The sequence below is a fragment of the Myotis yumanensis genome, unplaced genomic scaffold (genome assembly GCF_028538775.1).
Source record: "Myotis yumanensis isolate MYYU_CA2020_CCGP unplaced genomic scaffold, mMyoYum1.0.hap1 SCAF_11, whole genome shotgun sequence".
Taxonomy (NCBI): Eukaryota; Metazoa; Chordata; class Mammalia; order Chiroptera; family Vespertilionidae; genus Myotis; species Myotis yumanensis.
Genome location: NW_027223762.1, coordinates 16,768,989 through 16,788,923, shown reverse-complemented (window position 1 = coordinate 16,788,923; position 19,935 = coordinate 16,768,989).

The window sequence follows — 19,935 nt, the reverse complement described above, 5'->3', positions numbered from 1 at the left end:
TAACCTTTCTTTCATTTCTTCTGCCACTTGTTTTCCACTAAGATTTTAAAATTCAGATTCTCATTGAAAATTGTTTATTTCTAAACTATATTTTCCTTACACGTCTGGCCTTAAGTGATCTATTTGAACAGGCTTATTAATGAGTCTTCTATATATAATGACTACATAACCATATCTTGCGATTGTGTTTTACTTATTGTGTGATGCAAGGTCTCAACCAGGAGGGCAGGGAGGGAGGTTCAGGGAAAACAATATCTGGCATTCCAATCATGAAAGTCTTAAGAACAACAGTGTGCCAAGATGAAGTCTCATTAACCAGCCTCCTTTTACAGGATTGGGTTTGATTTGTTTTAGCAAATACACACAAACACACACAAAACCTCTAACAAAATAAATTATTTTGTTACATTTAAACATTCAAAATATTTTCCCTAAGAATCTGGACATACAGCATATCTTCAGATGTCATATCTGAGAAAGCAGGGCTCACACTCTTGTCTGATAAAACCCTTCAAACACGGCAAAACTCTCCAAATCATCTAAATTTTAAAAAAGAGAGATTTAATCATGGACATTACCTATCTGGACTTTGTTGGCACTTGATTTTACAGTCCACATTCGTGAAATATAGAATCTCAGTTAAATCTGTAGTCTAACACGGTCATTTGTGAATAGGCATATAAACAGAATAAGTCAGAAACATTTGATTGAACACCTGCTAACATAAAACAGACTAGAACAAAATGCCTCACTTCTCCAGAAGGCGCAGTCCTTGAGCATCCAAGATGGGAAAAGCTTTATATTCTATTGGGTTTTAGCTGAAGGCAAGCCTTTAGCCTCTCAGTTGAAAGTGGCAGAAATAGAATTTGGAATACCACACCGATTCAGATATTAATCTAAAGGAAACTGCAGTTTGCTCAAGAGATACTGGTCATAGAATTCTAGCAATCATGAAGTATTGAAAATTCTTTTACAGCTACTTTTATGGTAGCCTAAATTGATTTAATAGAGCACTGTCAAATCAATTCATTCTCTTAACTCTTGGACTGTACTACCTTCATTTGAATTGTTGGCGAACCAGGCCATCCAACAATTACAGGGCTGCATGCTGTATGATACATTATCCATAAGGCCAGCCACCTGAAGAATGAAAGCAGAGGGAAAAAAGAAATTGTGAACTGAGTTCTCCATAAATTGAACACCACTGAAAGATGATTCTTTATTTGCAGGCATGCATGCATATCTTTATATCAAAGAAAAATTATCACACACACACACACACACGCATAATAAAGGATTGGAAATGTAGGAATTATAGCTCATTTAGCAGTAGCTAAACTGAATATACTGTTTTAAGCAATAAGTTTATATTTATGAGGCATTCTTTGGCATTAAATATATACATTTTATTCTCTTTAACTTGCTATGTCTTTTGAAAATATTGTGATGGAAAAGGCCACGTGTATGGCAGATACATGACATCTTTTTAAATGGCTAATTTTAGCAACTAACATATCGTGTTTTCTGTATCCTAATAATTTACAAGTAATTTTATATGTTATTTCATATAGCATTATGAATACATTCTGATTATGGTGAGATAAATGACCTTGGAGAGGTGGAGTGACTCGCCCAAGGCCACAAAACTAATAACTACTGGGCTGCGGACTGGAATCTGGCAGGCTGTGTTGGCTCTGCTACAGAACATTGTGCCTCTTCAGTAAGTCATCACTGTAGAGTCAGAGACCCTGACCCTGGAAGCTACATAGTCTTTCTTTCTTTATATGTTACTGGGTGGGTGCTAGGAACTCACCAAAGTCAGCTGGAGGATTAACTGTAAACTTCAATGTGGCTTTCTGTTTTCCAACACGATTTCAACATTTTGTGTTTATTTGTATCAAAATAATTTTAAAACCATTTTAAATTTTTTAATGGATAAATTCATTATTTAAGTATATGCTTAAATTACTTTAAAAATGTAATAAATTTATTTCTTGTATTCCTTAAATATTTTAAGGCATCTTATTGGTTTGGTTACAGTCTAGATACTAAAAATATAAAAGTAAATATATTACACATAAATATGAACAATTAAAGTCACATAAATCCAACACCATACAATAAAATACAAGCCAAATAATAAAATTGTTAATACTCTAAATAAGCATAGACATTTTCAGTTTTTAATTTATTAACACTCTCAATGCAAAAGCATAATAATTCATTAAAAGTGCAAATTTTAAATGACTATGGACATCTTTTTTTTTTTTAAAGGAAATACTACATTTTACATTGATAATCAGGATATATTAGAGTTGGATTAAGTCTTCTGTTTCACCAACCATCCTAAATCCAGAAAAGTCATTGACTAAATATTACAAACATTGCATCCTTAATATTATATATTGGATGTTGAAATCTAAAGAAAATTAAGGAGGTAGACAAGAAAAAGTTATTGAGGAGCAGAAGCAAAATGGATAGGGTTTTGACAAATATGTCCAATTATCTTTAGAATATTTAAAACATCTGACCCGGTCTTGGCTGGATAGCTCAGTTCGTTAGAGCATCATCCTGATCACTGAGTTAAGAGACAAAATATAGTGGTGGCAATTATGCAGTTAAGAGCATGGGTCTGGAGTCAGAAATTTTTTAAAAAATATACTTTTATTGATTTCAGAGAGGAAGAAAGAGGGAGAGAGAGATAGAAACATCAATGATGAGAGAGAATCATTGCCTCACAGTGGGGGTTGAGCCTGCAACCCTGGCATATGTCCTGACCAGGAATTGACCCATGACTTCCTGGTTCATAGGTCAACACTTAACTACTGAGCTACTCCAGCAGGGCAGAATATCCTCATTTTTAAGTTCCTTGAGCTCTAGTTCCACAGAGTGAGGTAAAGAAGGTCAGGTGACACCTGAGCATTAAACAGGTCACATTGCAGGAGAGAAAGTCTGGTTTATAATGGACAGAAAGCAAACTTGCCCTTTGCCCTAGACGCAAACATTATTTTTATTATACTGAACAGAAGCAATCTTGTCTGGCTGTAGAGACAGATACAATACCTCCCAAGGCTATATTTGTTATACAAACTCCTTGAAAAGGCAGTTTTGACAAAAAAAAAGAAAAGAAAAGAAAAGAAAAGAAAAGAAAAGAAAGAGTTAGTGCCTTTGCTTCTAAGTCATACAACAATGTGAGAGTGTGAGGGAGCATTGTATCTCAGGGCTTTGAAAATATAGATAGAAGAAGGGCATCCAGATCTCAGACAATCAGCATTTGACAGTACACTGTGCTGGTTGCATCAATTGGATTATTTTTTACAATTTTGAACACCACATTCTTAAGCACATATGAAAAAGTACTAATCTCCACCCAAACACTCTGGGGAAGACCAAATGTGGAAAAGCTTCAGTTGGGAAACGTGGAACTACAGGGTGTAAAAGAAGAAACTAAAAGGACCTAGATTCGTGATGTATAATGATTAAATTATGTTTTTTCATGAAGTCAGAAATTGGGTCTTTTCCACCCGTGCAAGTCCTCAGCTTTGCTACTCCCAAATAATACTTCCAACTGAAAGCTGTATTTCTTTGAGCATAGTGTCAGAATTAGTTGAACTCGAATCAGAAACTTTAGGAAATCTGTAATTTTTCAAACACTCAAAAGAATCATTGCAGAAAACATACTTGCCTCACCATTAAATTTAAAAGAAGGCACTGTTGATGAATCATGAATTAATGATATTCTAAGTCTGAACGTGTCTGAATTAAGAGGAAAAATCTAATCAGTATAAGGAGATGGCTCTGTAAAATTAATGGAAACGAAAGTTTAGTTTAGAAAGAAGTAGGGAGGAAAAATACAAGGAAATAGAGAATAATAGTCATTGATACATGAAGGATCTAGAGTTGCATTATTTCAGGGACGACTTTGAGGACTCCCACTGAATCACACTCATGACCTTATGTCGTGTTTTCTAATTCTTTTCTCATATATTGAGGGAAATGCTGGCATGGGAGAAGATTCTCAACCATGCCGTGGAATTTATTGAACATGTGAGGATTCAGCAAAAGCAATGTATGATCCATAAATAAAGGACAAGTATGATAGATATTTAAGCTTATGGTATCATCTAAATCTCTAAAATATGCAGTGCATTGTATGGGACGTGGAGCAGGAGATATAGAAAATATGAAGAAATGATTTAGCTGAAATTATTATTTCAATCTTGTCTCTAAGACAAGGATCCTCTAGATCAGTGGTTCTCAACCTTGGCTGCACATTAGAATCACCTGGGAATCTTTTTAAAATCCTGATTTCTGGGCCTCATCCTCCGGAAATTCTGGTTCTTTGTTATGGGGTGGAACCACAATATTAGTAACAAAGAAACAGAATTCCCGGAGGATGAGGCCCAGAAATCAGGATTTTAAAAAGATTCCCAGGTGATTCTAATGTGCAGCCAAGGTTGAGAACCACTGATCTAGCTATCTGTACATGAGCCTCAGGAGTCAGGAGAAGATTTTACACAGTATTGTTGTCTTCGATTGCATTTTGGAATCACCTGGGTGAGCTTTAAAAATTCTGCTGCCTTAATAACACCCCCCAGGGATTCTGATATAATTTGTCAGATCTATTACAAGGCAGCAGGATTTTTTAATACTCTTCTTTCCTAAGGAATATTCTGGTGTGAGGCCAAGGTTTTGGACCATTATGTAGAACTCGATAGAGTAGGACTCATTTGCAGAAAGTGGTTTGAGGAGTGTTAAAAGGCATACTTGCCCAAGGAATTCTTCTCACTATCAGGCAATAGAATTTCTCACTGGTGAAGATAAGTTTTTGGAAAACCTTTGTTAAAATATAAGTGCTGTCAACAGGAATTATAACTCAAGTGTATTTGAAGGCTGGGAAATAGTAATACTAAATAAATGTTATCATTATTATCAGGGCTGATAATTAGCCAGTGTGTACCATTAATGCCACAGGTTCCTATCCACAGGATACTGGTTCTTTATATACTGACTGTCTTACACATTGTGTCCAATATGCATATTGGTGAGTCCCTGTGCCCTCCACAGGTCTTTAAAAACCTTGATAATCGCCAACTATTAGCATCAGTCAACAACATTTGTCTTGAAATAACTTTCCATTTAGCAATTGCTAAAGCAAATTATACAAAGGACATTTAACACATTGCTAGTCACAAGGACAAGTAAATAAGGAGACTATAGAAGAAAAGTGGTTAATATATCAGTTAAACCTGGGCTTGCTCTAGCTAGAATTAGCTGCCATTAAAAAAAATATATCTGGCCTAGATTGCCATGATATCTGCATTGTCTGAGTTATAGGCCCCATATACAATCTTCTATATAATAAGAGAGGAATATGCTAATTACCCATTACGCCTTGAGGCCTAACGACCAAGCACATCATGACCAGATCACGGATCAGCAGGAGGGTGGGCCAGCGAGGTACAGCCGGCTGTGGAGAGCTACAGAAGGACAGTAGCAACCTACTGGCTACAAGCCAGCGATAGAGAGCTACAGGATTGGACAGCACAGCAAGCAAGCAGGAGGCGGAGAGCTACAGGAGAGGGCAGGGCAACAAGTTATGAGGGGGGAGGTGGGGGGGGGGCACTACAGGAGGGTGGCAGGGACCTACTGGCTCACGGGTTTGTGCACAGGGCTACTAGTGTTGTTAATAAGCACACATGACATTTGTGTTAGCAATTCGAATTTCTAATCTATTGGTATTGTAAACTCTTGCATTTTTATTATAATTTCTGAATGAAAATTGGTTATAATTATTATAATTCTAAAAACTTCAATTCAAAAAAGTAAATAATGCAAACATGATTTATTAATTTTTTTACATAATATTTATCCATACAGGGTCTCCATGTTTATTCATGTATTCTTCAATTTATTTTTTTTAAAAAAAACATTTAGTTCTATTTCAGGGCACGGAGTGCACACAGGGACAGTGACCCAACTAAAAGGAATGTATAATGTTTAAATCATTAACTCAGTAAGATTGATACTTATAGATAAAATCTTAAGAGTAGTTTGAATTCATATATAATCATTTGTATGTGATATATATCATATATAAATAAGTTATAGCTATTTATTTAAAATTTCTTATCTATGTATTATTCATACTTTTTGAATTAAACTTTTTATTATGAGGTAATTGTAAGTGTATATGTAGTTGTAATAAGTAATGCAGAGAGATCCATGCACCTTTTACCCAGTATCCCCGCCCCAGGGGTTAACAGCTTGCAAATCATTAGTTCAAAAGAGCTATTCAGTCCAGGCTATTATGATGGACTGGAATCAGGAGTGTACCTAAGCACATGGCTGTTTACCCCATGGGAGATTTTATGAGAGCTTGAGCAATATAGGAATTTGAAGGCAGGATTTAAAGACATAGGACTTCTTCCAGTCTCATGGAGCTTGAAAAAGATTATCTTATTAAAAGGAGAGTGATACAACAAGCACAGGGTAGATTTGACATTCCAGATTACTAGAGAATATGTGAACAGAACCTACTTTTATTTTCAACTCAGCCTCCAAACATTTCCATGTTATAATATGTTTTAGTTATGTTTTAAAAATATACGAACAGTGCATTTACAAATATCTGAATGGAATAAAAAAATTGGAAGTTATGCCCTGGCTGGTTTGGCCCAGTGGTTGGAGGGTCCATCTGTGGACTGTAGGGTCCAAGGTTCAGTTCCAGTCAAGAGCATGTACCTTGGTTGCAGGCCCAATCACGCCCCCTGTCAGGGCATGTGCAGGAGGCAACCGATCAGTGATTCTCTCTCTCATCGACATTTTTCTCTCTCTTTGTCTCTCTCCCTCCCTTCCACTCTCTCTAAAAGTCAATGGAAAAAATATCCTTGAGTGGGGATTATCAAAACAAAACGAATTGGGAAGTTATGGTCAATGAGATCTACACTATTTGATGTTTATTTCCCTACATTTTATAATTTGGGAGGAAATTGTCTGATTCTCTTAATTCTCTCATGTTGAATTTACAGTGTGTTATGAATCTTCATGCAGATATTCCCCAAAGGTTTATCCAAAGTATGTTTCAATCTCCCATTGTCTGCCCTGAGGGTGCACTTTGTATAACAGTAATTTTCAACCAGTGTTCCCCAAGAATTTTTAAAACTTGCAATACCAGACTACTTTCCCTTAGATTGGCACTGACCTCTTTTCCCGTAGATTGTCATATTAAAAAAAATGACAAAAGCCAACACAACAATAGCTGTCTGGTGTGAATGAATCAAAATTATACTCTTTTGGGGGCGGGGTGATCAGATTGTTGGAAAACATATTTTTGGTATGCCACAGAATTTTAGTAATTAGTTTATGTGTGCCATTAGATGAAAAACGTTTGAAAATTCCTGCTCTATAACACTCACATGGTATTATGTCTTTTTAAAAAAATTATAAGAATTTATTTGAGTCAAACTGATGACATGTTGGGGAACAAGATGTCAAATGCTCTCAAGTATTATTTCTTATTATCTCATAAACTTGTCTTCTCAAATCGAATAGCATTCTTTCATGGGAATGAAAAACTGTCTTCTATGGTCTTTGCCTATCTGTCTTCTACACTCTTTATCTAGCTAAACTCTTCCAGCTATGGAGGTAAGTGGTTGAAAAGGTGGGCAGAAATTGATCCATAGTAACTTCCCCACCTAATGATTTGGTTTTAAAAGCATGTAGACCAAACTGATTTCTAAACAGTCATTTTAGAAGAAATGAAAAACTGTGTCTTCAAGAAACTTTGTCATTTTTCTTAAATAATTTAAACATAGATAACTTCTTTGTTGAATGTTGTCTTTCAGACTGAATTATAATATCTTTATATGAATATTATTAGCAACAACAACAACACAATGTTATTTGGGAATTTTGAATTTACTCATGACCCATGAGAGAGAAACCATACAGAGATGAAGTTCATAATAAGCTTATTCTGAATCTTTTTTTTTAATTTCAAGACATTTCCCCAAATTTCTTCAAATTATTTCACTTGGAGTCTTTTTTTTTTTTAGGGATGTATACATATACCATGACATCTGACTAACTAGATCTAATTTTCATTAGTAGTAGCAATAATAGAATGGCTAACATGTCACCACCTCAGAGAAAATTTCCTGACCAGGCAATCTCAACTAGATATTTATATTTCCATCATAAAATATAAAGTAATCTTACTTTCTAAGTGTACTGATATGCATTGGTATGTGTGTGTATATTTGTGTGTGTGTATTTGTCTAAGGATAGATTGAAATTTTATGACAATTTGTATGGTAAATATAGTATCCACATTTTACAAAAGTTGAAGTGGCTGCTCAATACATTAAATTTATTAAGGACACACACTTTGTAAGTGGCTAAGGCAGAATTCAAGCCCCGGCCTCTCTGACAGGAACAACACAGCTTTCAAGCCCTTCACTATTCTGTGTTCTATTCAAATCCTCTGCATGTAACCAGAGAATGTGCGTAAAGTTGGACCATGAAGTGGCACATTGACTTGATTATTTTAATGAGCTTCCCATATATGGTGATGTTTATGTAGTTTAAAGCATAATCATATTAGGAAAACTGACTAACAAAGAAATGTGACAGGGATAGAATTATATTTAAAAATATAAAACAAAGCAACTATAAGTTCTAGCCATTGTACTGTAAAACATAACTTTAGTATACTCATATGCACTTCTTTCCAATAAAGCAGGTATAATAGTCTAACAGTTTGGGCATCCTTCCTAACAAATTCCATAAAAAAATAATTATAGCAATTTAGCAATGAATTGACTATTTTAGATAAAGTGATGCCAATACATGCTTGAGGTGTAATTGTTTTAAATGTAAAGAAATGTGATGGATATAACAGTGATTTCAAAGATAGCAAAGTTAATTATTTTAAAATTAGAGGTAATTATCTCAGTATGACAGAAACACTAATTTCTATTTGAGGTGTTTTTTTAAATCCATTTTTGGTGTTGTTTTTTTTTTAATTTTATTCTCCTCTGTTTGTTCAATTTTTGAATAAGATTTTTTTCTCTCCTCCATTTATAATGATAAAATTGCATATATTTTTAATTTGTAGAAAATATTTCTATCCAATCTAATTACTTTATAATTAATATTAAATAATTTTCAAAATGTCTCATTTTTCTCTTTAATTTGCCTTTACATTGTTTTCTAATGTTATAAGCACATACTAATAAAAAATGTGCACTACTTATAACTATATTCATATATGTACAAAAGGCAAGGTTTGAATTAAAAAAGTATATTTAATAACATAATTATGAAACCTAGTATTCTTCAAGACAAATCTAGCCCACAGGAGTTCTCAATTTTCAGTGATTCAGCTTTTTTCAAAACATTTAATCTTGTTAAAATTCTTCAATTTATCATGCTTCATAGTTAATGTCCTAGATATATTTAGTAAATGAGTAACATTCACAATGTCCTACCTCAACAACACTGCTCAGCTCCTGTAGACTCCTGCTTATGGCTGTTTTCATGGAGTCAGTCCATCTCATATTTCCTCTTTTCCTGCTGCCTTCTATTTTTCCCAGCATTGTTCTATTTTCCAATGAACCCCGCCTTCTTCTGATGTTCCAGAAGTTGGGCAGCTTCAGTGTTGTCATTTTTTTGTCTCTAGATCTAGGATAGAAAGCTCTTGATGAAAATGCTGTAAATTTTTTCAGTGCATCCTAGATAAATGTAAATGGAAGACATAGCATCATATCCAAACCATATGTATTCAGGGCAATGAAATGCATTTCTGGGTATTGTTTCAGTAAATGCATGAATCTTGTTTCCAATTTGTAGAAGTTTATTTTATAAATCAAGCAGAAAAGTAAAAGTAAAATATTGATAGCAAAATAAAGGATTCCATAGAAGTAGAACTTTTCATGTAATGTATTGGAAAAGCTTAATGATGATAAGAGAAAGTAGATATTAGCCCTACAGCCACTCTGCAGTTGGTGACATATTTAGAATGGAAGGGAACTTGGACACATAATAGTGATGGAAGGCATGCACTTTGGCATAAAAACATTAGACTGTATCAATATGTTGAAAATAGGGTTAATGAGGTGAGAACAAAGAAGAGAAAGGTAGATGACAGTTTGATTTTGGATAGCTACATTTGATGTAACTATGAAGAATCCACTAGGCCATGGGGTAAATGGGCTGGACCTCAGAACAAAGTATCTCATAAAAGTTAAGGAAATTTTCAGAAAGTGATAATAGTTGAAGCTATAGGTGAGGATGATAATGCTCATAATACATGGGGGAAAGTAGAGGCACATCGAGGATTTCTTTTTACTAAATAACAATATGCTAATGCAGATAAAGGAAAAGAACAAAAGTTTATAATGTATTTGATTCAAATTTATGTTATGGCATAAGATTAAAAGCAAATGTTATTAGTATAAAGAAATTACAATAGAAAATATTATGACTTGTGCTGCTATGAATATAGGGAAAGCTGAGTTCAAAGGCAGCATTCAAAATATAGTGTCAGGAATAGTATAAAGGACTTTGAAATGAGTAAATATAATCACTGTCTAGGGCACTCTTCCAGACAATCTCTGCCTTTCATTGTCTTTGAGCTATTACACTGGGTAAGTTGTAGAATACTGACAAAATTCAAATGATTCTTGCCCAAAGAAAAGCAGATTGTGTCTGGTGGAGATGCACTTGATTATTACTCTGTGGCTATTGATCAATTTTATATTTATTTTAAGATGTGTTTCTAGCCCTAGCTGGTTTGCTTCAGTCAATAGAGCACCGGCCTGCAGACTGAAGGGTCCCGAGTTCAATTCTGATCAAAGGCACATGCCCAGGTTGCAGGCTCAATCCCCAGTAGGGGGCATGCAGGAGGCAGCCGATCAATGATTCTCTCATCATTGATGTTTCTATCTCTTTCTACCTCTCCTTTCCTCTCTGAAATAAATAAAAAATATATTTTAAAAATAATAAAGAAATAAATAAGTAATATGTGTTTCTATATTCCTATATTCCTGATGGTCTATATGCATGTGTTTATCTGTTCGAATTTTCCTTTGAACCAGTTATAACATTGTACTGATTCCCCCATTAATTAAAGAATTAAACAAAATATTTGAAAAAAAATATTATGACTAAATTATAGACCTGGAAGGCAAAATAGTGGTTGCTAGGGATTAAGAAGACAAAAATTGACTGGAGAAAAGTACAGGTAATTATAAAAGAGCAACTACAGTACAATAGCACAAGCAAGAAATTGATAGTGATGTAATTTATTGTGTGTGTACTTAGTTCTATGCAATTTTACCATGTGGTACGTTTGTCTGTCCATCACCATAGTCAAGCTTCAGACCAGTGATGGAATTTACCCCAATAGCTATTTTCTGCCAAGGCCAACTCTTAAGCCCAGCCCATATTCAGACCAAGCAAAAGATTCCAGGGAAAAAATTGGTGTCAATCTCAGCTCAGTGAACAGTTCTTCCTTCTACAAAATTTTGGCTCATCTAGTTATCTTTGTTTCCATAGCTCTGTTATGTCTTTGAAGGTGGGCAGAATTTGAAACCCAAAATATGCCTCTTTGTCATAAGGATTATTTGGAGCTGTTTTTTTTTCTAAGAAACAGTAGACACAGAGAAGTAGTGAGAACTTTGTAAGGTTAGAGGAAATAGGGAGAAAAAGATATCCTGAAGTAATTTATGGATAATAAGATTCCTGAAACAAACAAACAAACAAAAAGGATTTCTGAGATTTACTTTTAAATATTTCATCAAAGAAAGAAGAAGAGAGGAAGAAAGGGAGAAAGAGAGGATGGAAGGACAGGTGATAGATAAATGCAAAAACAATAGATAGAATAAGTTTAGCAAAATATTTATATTGCATAATATATACAAGTGTGTTTAATATACTATTTTCTGTAATTCTGTTTGTGTTTAAAAATTTACATTGAAAACATTTTCCATAAAAACTATCAAACATTCCTGAACCATGAATTTACTTACTATTTTTTGCCTCAAAAATGTTTCCAGAAGGAAAATTGCCCTGTTAAAGCTTGAAATACACCTTAATTAATTTTTTTCAAATGTATGAAATCACTGGATAGGTTTGGGTAGAGTGTCACAATCTTGAGGGGGAAGTTATACACCCAAACGGTTTGCAGTTTCCAGCTATTGACTGCTAAAGATAAATGTGAAAGACCCAGACATGGAAAACAGACCAGATTTACTGAGATTTAACAAAACAACACAATTGTATAGGGGTTAAATGAGGAAAAAGAAAAATGAAAGTGAAAATATGTTTAGGTTCCACTCATTGTAAAGAAAGTGGCACAGGCTTCAAAGACAGAGTTCTCTTTTCATAATATACTAGAGGCCCGGTGCACAGATTTGTGCACTGGTGGGGTCCCTCGGCCTGGCTGTGGGGATCGGGCAGAAACCGGTTCCGGCAGCTCCTGTGTTGAGTGTCTTCCCCCTGATGGTCAGTGTGCATCATAGCTACTGGTCAGATGATCAAACGTTTGGCCAGTCAGCCAATCGCTTAGGCTTTTATATGTATAGATGCTTGTCAAATTTCCAGAACCTGTACAAATATTGTCAGCCCTTTCTATTTTACAAATGAAAGAAAGGGATTTATTGTTCATCACAATAATCTGTATCAAACTAGTAGGAACATTAAGGTGAAGGTGACATGCCAGTCTGGACTTATTCATATTGGCACCAAGATCAGTCCATCATTTGTAGATCTAATTGAGAAGTGGTAACCATGGTGGGGTTCACAGAGAAGACATTATGTGAGGGTCCTGAGAGTCAGAGCAGAGCCCACAGAAGCTTGGAGAATTGTACCCTGAGCTTTGTTCCTTCGTTATTTCCCACTGAGGAACCACTGTCCCCCTTTCATCTGATTTGTGAAACTTCCTTCAAAGAAGGGAACATTGGACTAAGAGCTATTTGATTCTGGCCAAAAGATTTTTCAAGCCTTAAGAGATTGCTTCAAGTCCGTGCTTCTATTTTCTGGCAGGATTGCTCTTCAGTTATTCCAAATAGATGGATGAGCTTCCCATGAAGTAGTGTAGCCTCTGCAGTCTCCGGATGGTCCATCACCGTGAGTCACAATGTTTGTAGGTAGCTTAAGGAAGTATGTTTCTCTTGTGTACTGAATCTTAGCTTTGGAGTGGTTCAGTTGATTGAAGTGCCCCATCCATCACTGAAGAGTTTACTTTTCTCTCTAAGTTCTTCTTTGCTGCTTCTTCAGCATATGCTTTGTAGGATTTTAGAGTGCTCTGCACTTAAATTATATACCACTTTGGTATTTAAATCAATGAATTTAAATTACTGCATAATGATTGCTTTCAATTTGTCTTTACTTAAGGAAGATGATATGATTAAACATGTTTGTTTGATCAGGTCTTGCAAATGAACTTATACATTTACATTAGGTCTCTGGGAGATGAGTTAATTCTCTTGAGCCTTTTAAACCATTGGAAGAGGTTTTCAGTTCTCTGGCAAAAATCAGCCATCTTTTCTGCTTTTCTTTCTCCTTTCTTCAATTCAACCTTCCCTCCCTTTTTGTATCGTTTCCTTACCCTGCTCTCTTTATCCCATTCCTACCTTCCCCTCCCTTTCTTCTATTGCATGTTTATCTAGTAGCCAACGCTATGCTAAATACTAGAAATACAATATTGTATAACTTAGAAGCTCATACGACTTGCATCTCCAACCAGGGACCAGTTAAAATTGCTCTCACTTCTTCTGCCCAGGGAACTTGCAATATTGGTCAAAGAGGTATTATGGAGGTTGAAGGGGAAAGTGAGTTTAAAGAAAGGCCAGTATGGTCTAAGCCAATGGTTCTCAACCTTCTGGCCCTTTAAATACAGTTCCTCATGTTGTGACCCAAACATAAAATTATTTTCGTTGCTACATCATAACTGTAATGTTGCTGCTGTTATGAATCATAATGTGAACATCTGATATGCAGGATGGGCTTAGGCAACCCCTGTGAAAGGGTCGTTCGACCACCAAAGGGGTCGCAACCCACAGGTTGAGAACCGCTGGTAAGCTATTGAGAAGCTGAGATGAATGAGAATTATAGGCAACTAATCTGTAAGTTTCTTATCTGTTATTTCTTTACTAGAAATTCAATTTTGGACTTTTTACACATTTTCCATGCTTTAGCACTCTCATATTTCATTGTACCTTCTTGAATATATAGCATAATCTTATAAAAACTGTTTTATGTCCCACTCTACTAATTATATAACCTGTGTAGTATTTCTGTTGATTCTTTTCCTCATTATGGGTTGTAGTTCCATGTTTCTTTGAATGCCTGGTCATTTTTGATTGGATGTCAGACATTAAGATTTCATCCTTCTGATTGCTGGGTAATTTTGTATTCCTTTAATTGCGAGTTTTGAACTGGGATGCAATTAACTTAGTTGGTTACAATTTAATCCTTTTAAGGCTTGATTTTAAGCTTTGTTATGTGGAACCAGGGCACTATTATTCTAGGACTAATTTTGCTTCACTACTGAGACAAAAAAAAGCTGATCCTCTCCCACGTGGCCTGTATGTAAGGTTTTCCACTCTATGTGGAGTCCTAACTATTCTCAGCCCTTTGTGACCTCTGAGGATTGTGTCAACCTGTCCTTTCTGATAATTCTTACCCAGCCTCAGACTTTTCTTTACACAAACCATTACTCAGCGGATGACTCAAGGGGAAAATCTCCAGAGCTCTCTCTCCAAGTAACTCTCTCTTCGTAGCCCTTTGTTCTTCATGTGGCTCTTTCCTCTCCCTCTGGCAATCTCCTCTCTGTATTATATCTGCAAATTCTGGACAACTCGTCCTCCTGAATTCTCAACAGTATCTCCTCAACTGAGGGAGTCTGCTGGGCTCTGTTTGGGTTCCCCCTCGCTGTGCTGTGGCCTGGAAACTGTCTTCACAGTATGTTGAGGCAATGGTTGTATTATCTGATTTGTTTCCTTTATCTCAGGGATCACCGCCTTGAACTGAAATTGTTGTGTCTTATATATATATATTGTCCAAATGTTTTAATTAAGACAGAGAGTATATCCAATTCTTTTTCTTCATATTAGTCATAAGCCTATATATGTTTTCCCATTTCTCACGAAAAGAAGTTATTACTACATCCATTTTTATAAATAAGAGAATTCAAGCTCATCTAAAACCAATAACTTACTCAAAATGGCATATTTGGTACAGTGTCAGGAGGCAAATCCTGAGTATGTGGCTCCAAGAACCGGGTTGCCTATGAACAGTATATTGCTTAAATGGTAAAAGAAAATGAAAAACATTCCATTGAAAAAATCTTAAGTCTAACTAGGTTTTGTTTATTTGTTTGCTTCATCGTAGGAATTACTGACTATTTTGGATGGAGAGTATTTTAAGGAGCCTAGGGTTTTGAGAAATTAGTCTTGGATAGTCATTTCTATTGGTTAAGGAAAATCAATATTTTTGAGCTATGGATTGTGCATACATAAAATAGAAATAAATTACCTGCCTTATTTACCTTACAGAATACCACATATTTCCTTTTGTGAGGATGTCATGCTTGTTGCAAATAGGTCAGCATGATCATAGCTAGGGGCAAGGAAGGGAGAGCTCCTGGGAGGGGAGGAAGTATATAACTGTGATCACAGGCTATTGCAAAGTACTGTGCTAAGAAAAACAAAGCCAGAAGTAGGACAATCACACCTGAGGGAACTGAGTACTGGTTTTGACTGAGGATAGAGTGTTTTTTCTATGAAGGTGGATCTAATTAACTGCAGGGGTTTTTTTTTGTTTGTTTGTTTGTTCTATCTTGTTTTATTTTGTTTTCTGTTTACTGTCCCTACCCTCTGCCTTCCTTTATTACTGCTATGGAATGTCACAGTTGTGATTTTGATTATGGTTAAAGTGGGATGATACGGTGCAAAAAGGTCTACACTTGGAGCCATCAGATCTCAAGCCTGCTCCTCCTATGCAGGAGTTGACTGCATTGATTAGAGCGACTCATTAAGCACTCTATTCTTCAGGTTTCCTCAACTGAAAAATGAAACATCTTGTGGAAATACTGTAAACTCCATGAGAAATTAACCACCACACCATCACTCCTCAATATAGGAACACACTGCACTTCTAAAAGCAGAAGCTCTGAGAGGTCCGAGAATAGGAACTGTCTCCTGTAGTCTACATGGAAAAGGTTATGGATATCTACTGCCATGCGTTTGGGATCCCTCTTTAGATGCCTATTTTTGTAAATCACAGAGTCGTCATACTTTTTGGATTGTTTTTTCTTGTATCATTGGTGGTCTGTGCAAACCGGGCATTGTCTCTCATTTGAGGTCACTGTCCCCACCCAGATAAGAACTAGATAGGTGCTTAGGAACATTGTTATTGCATTTGCACCCAAGAGTTATTATTTCTCCAATTCTTCCTGTTAGAATAAACAAACAAGCAAATCAAATCTGAGATTACTATGGAGGGATGGAGTGAAGAGGCCAAGGAGAATACTAAACCAACTCTAGCCTTGCCTTAGGCCAGAGGCAAAAATAGAAGCTGTGCTTGCTTTAAACTAGATCACAACTCCTTGATGTCACTTTTCCTTCTTATTCTTTTACTGATTTCCTCGGAACTTCACATAGTCTCCAGGCCCTCAAGTAATCAAACCCTGTCATCTGACTATCTGGCCCATCCAGTGCAATCGCTGTGTCAGTGACTGGCACAAGCTGATGGAAAGAATAATGTTTGGTTAATCTGAAGACATAGATCTGTACTTTCTCATTGAATAGACCTCAATCTTTGCTATAAACTGAGGAACTTTTGACTAATATTTGGAAATGCATATATCCTAAATACATAGAAATATGTGAGCTCTAACAAAGATAACAGGAAGCAATACCAGAAGGTATCTTTTAAAATTGGTTGCCACAGAGATGGTAGTCAGATTGGCAGAGTAGGGCCATAATTGGAAAAACATACTGATGGAGAACAAATGAGTGGCAATATCATGAAGCATGTATCCAGTGGTCTCACCTATTGGCTAAGATTATAATCCCATGAGTTGCATAAACATCGAAGGTACTAGTTTTCATATGATAATTAGATTATATTTAAGATCACCAAATTTTGAAGAATTAACTCATACTTTATTTAGCAAGGGTGACATTTTATGCCTAAGGTCCTCTAGTGGCACGAAGTTTACAGAGATTACAAATTCACAGTCTTCATCTTCAATAGGCTCACAATCTGGAAAAGAACAACAATCAAGTAACTACAATGAAATGTTCCATCTAATAGAGAGGTAAATGCCTATCCTAATGCGTGGCACATCATAGCTACTTAATAAAGTTTTATTTAAAAATGAATAGATGAATTGATGCAAGTATGTGTGCAGCAAATTGAATAATGCTTATGTGATCAAAGGAAAGTTTAGGAAGTGTTTATTAGAGGAAGTAGGTCTAGAAAAAATGTTAGGAGTTAATTATAGTCAGCACAGAGGGGAATGGCATGACAGGCACAGGACTTTGTGACCAAAGACTCAGAAGGGTACCTGCCAGAATTGTATTGATATTTGGATGCCTAAGCATGCAGAGGGAACATTCTGGTGACTCCCAACCTTTACTAAGATGAGAAGTATTTGTGACCAGTTGCCCATGGAAACTTTCCTAGTTAGCAACATGTTGGGGATGTGCCTAGATAGCTTTGAAAAGGCTGTTTGTTCATTCACGAAGCCATGCATTCTTGCATTCAGACACCTTTATTGAGTGATAATTTATGAGAAAATCTGTGTTACTAAGACTTCAAGGGTTTGCAGCTCTTGTTTCCCAGGGACAAGAAGCATCTGCATCACTTAGGAGCTTGTGAGAAGTGCAGATGATCAGGAACAGCATCCGACAGAGGGAATCGGAACACCGGCTTTAATAAGACTCCCAGACAGTTCATATGATGTATCCAAGGGATACAAAGGAAGCTTGCGTGCAGCTTTCTGGAACTTTCCAGTCCGTTAGGGGAGTTAAAATACATGTACTATATGTGTCCCCATGGCGCATGTCAATCTGTGTGACACAGTCTGGCACAGGCTTTAAAGTCAGACTAACTCTTATTTAAGAAAAAAAAATTCAAATGCTTGTTTTCTGTGTGAATTTGGACAAGCTATTTTTTCTCTCTCTGCCTCAGTATCTTTACTTCTGAGGTTTTAATGATGACTACTTTATTTAGAATTAGGAATAACTAATATAAGTGCTTAGCACATTACCTGAAGCAGAATAAACACTAACTAATAATAGTGATTTTTCTGGAAATTTAAAAGTTCACTGTTTGCAGGTTGATATGCTGTTGTATATTGTTGTAGATACATTTTCATGGAAAGGTGACATTTTATCTTTCTCTTTCAATAGAATTTTAATATAGGGTTTTATGCATGCACAAGGAAGAAGATATTTGAACCTCTAGTCATGATTTCAACTATGGGAAGCTTTATTTCTCACACAAATGGATAATACTTGAGAGTCAAGAACTTTGTATGTTCTAACAGAGCATCTATCATGCAATTTAGACCTAATCATCAATTTAGACTATCTTCCTGTAAATTCAATAATATAGCATAAAATAGATAGGTTATTCAAACGCATTATAAATTTTATTACTTGGAAATAAGCAAAGTGCCTGTTATAGTTTATTTAGCTTAAAATTAAAATTAAGTGACTTGACCTTTTTACTGTTGGAAGCACACGAGGCTTTATAAAAATCACAAAATTCCATCATGGGTATTCACAGTGAACAGGCAAATACAAATCACGCACCTTAGACTTTGGTGCAATTTGTCAATTTAAGGATTTTTTTATTAGAATATAAAGTTATTTTATGCATCATTTGGAGAAGTTGTGAGTAAAATCATTTCATCAAAACCCACGTTACCAAGGCCAGCCTCGGGGATCATAACCTTCCCTGCGAGTATGCAATAGCAGGGACTACCAGCTCTCTCACACCATAGACCATGAGAGGGAAAGTGTCTAAATTCAGCTGCTGAGACAATGACTCATCCTAGCCACTTAATTATTTTATTACAATTTTTCTAAATGTTTAAGTTAAAAGTGCTATGGTAATGCTCATTGTAGAGTTTTCCAAGTTATTAAACATGACAACAAAAAACAACAATTGTTGCTATCTAGGGGGAAATGTGAGCATTGTTATTTACTGTTCCAACGTTCCCTTCCACTTCCAAAGACCTGCCCAACTAAAATGAAAGTGTCTTCGGAGGGCAATGGGAAGTGGCAAAGAGAGCAGACGTGGTCTAGAAAACAGGATTTAGGGCTCCCTTACCAATAATCCAGAGCCTCTAGGCCTTGTGCATTTCTATCGGGCTCAGGCTATGCTTTTAATCAATACACTGGTTTTCTTTGCCTGTTCTCCTTTGGGAGCCTGTAAGAGAGGATATCAAGGATCTCATCTGCCTTCCACCTGGTTACTCATGAGACTGGAATTTTTGCTACAGGCAAGAGAGAGACAACAGTTAGAGCTGCTGAAATCTTTTAAGTTTGGGATTCGATGAGGCCATAGAGCAGGGCTTGCCACAGTGTGTTCTGTGGGCTACTTGTCGATGTTAGGTATTTATCTATATCTGTATTTGTAATAAATTATAAATATATATATATAAACAAATATATAAAGTATGCATATAACATATTAGATGATAAAAATAATATAATATATGTAGATATACATATATATAATTTACTAGAGGCCCGGTGCACTAAATTCATGCACAGGTAGGGTTCCCTAGGTCTGGCCAGCAATCAGGGCTGATCGGGGCCTTCCTTCATTCTGCACAGCCCCCTGGTGGTCAGCACACATCATAGTGAGTAATGGAACTCCTGGTCTCATGGTCAAACTTCGTGGGGACACTTTGCA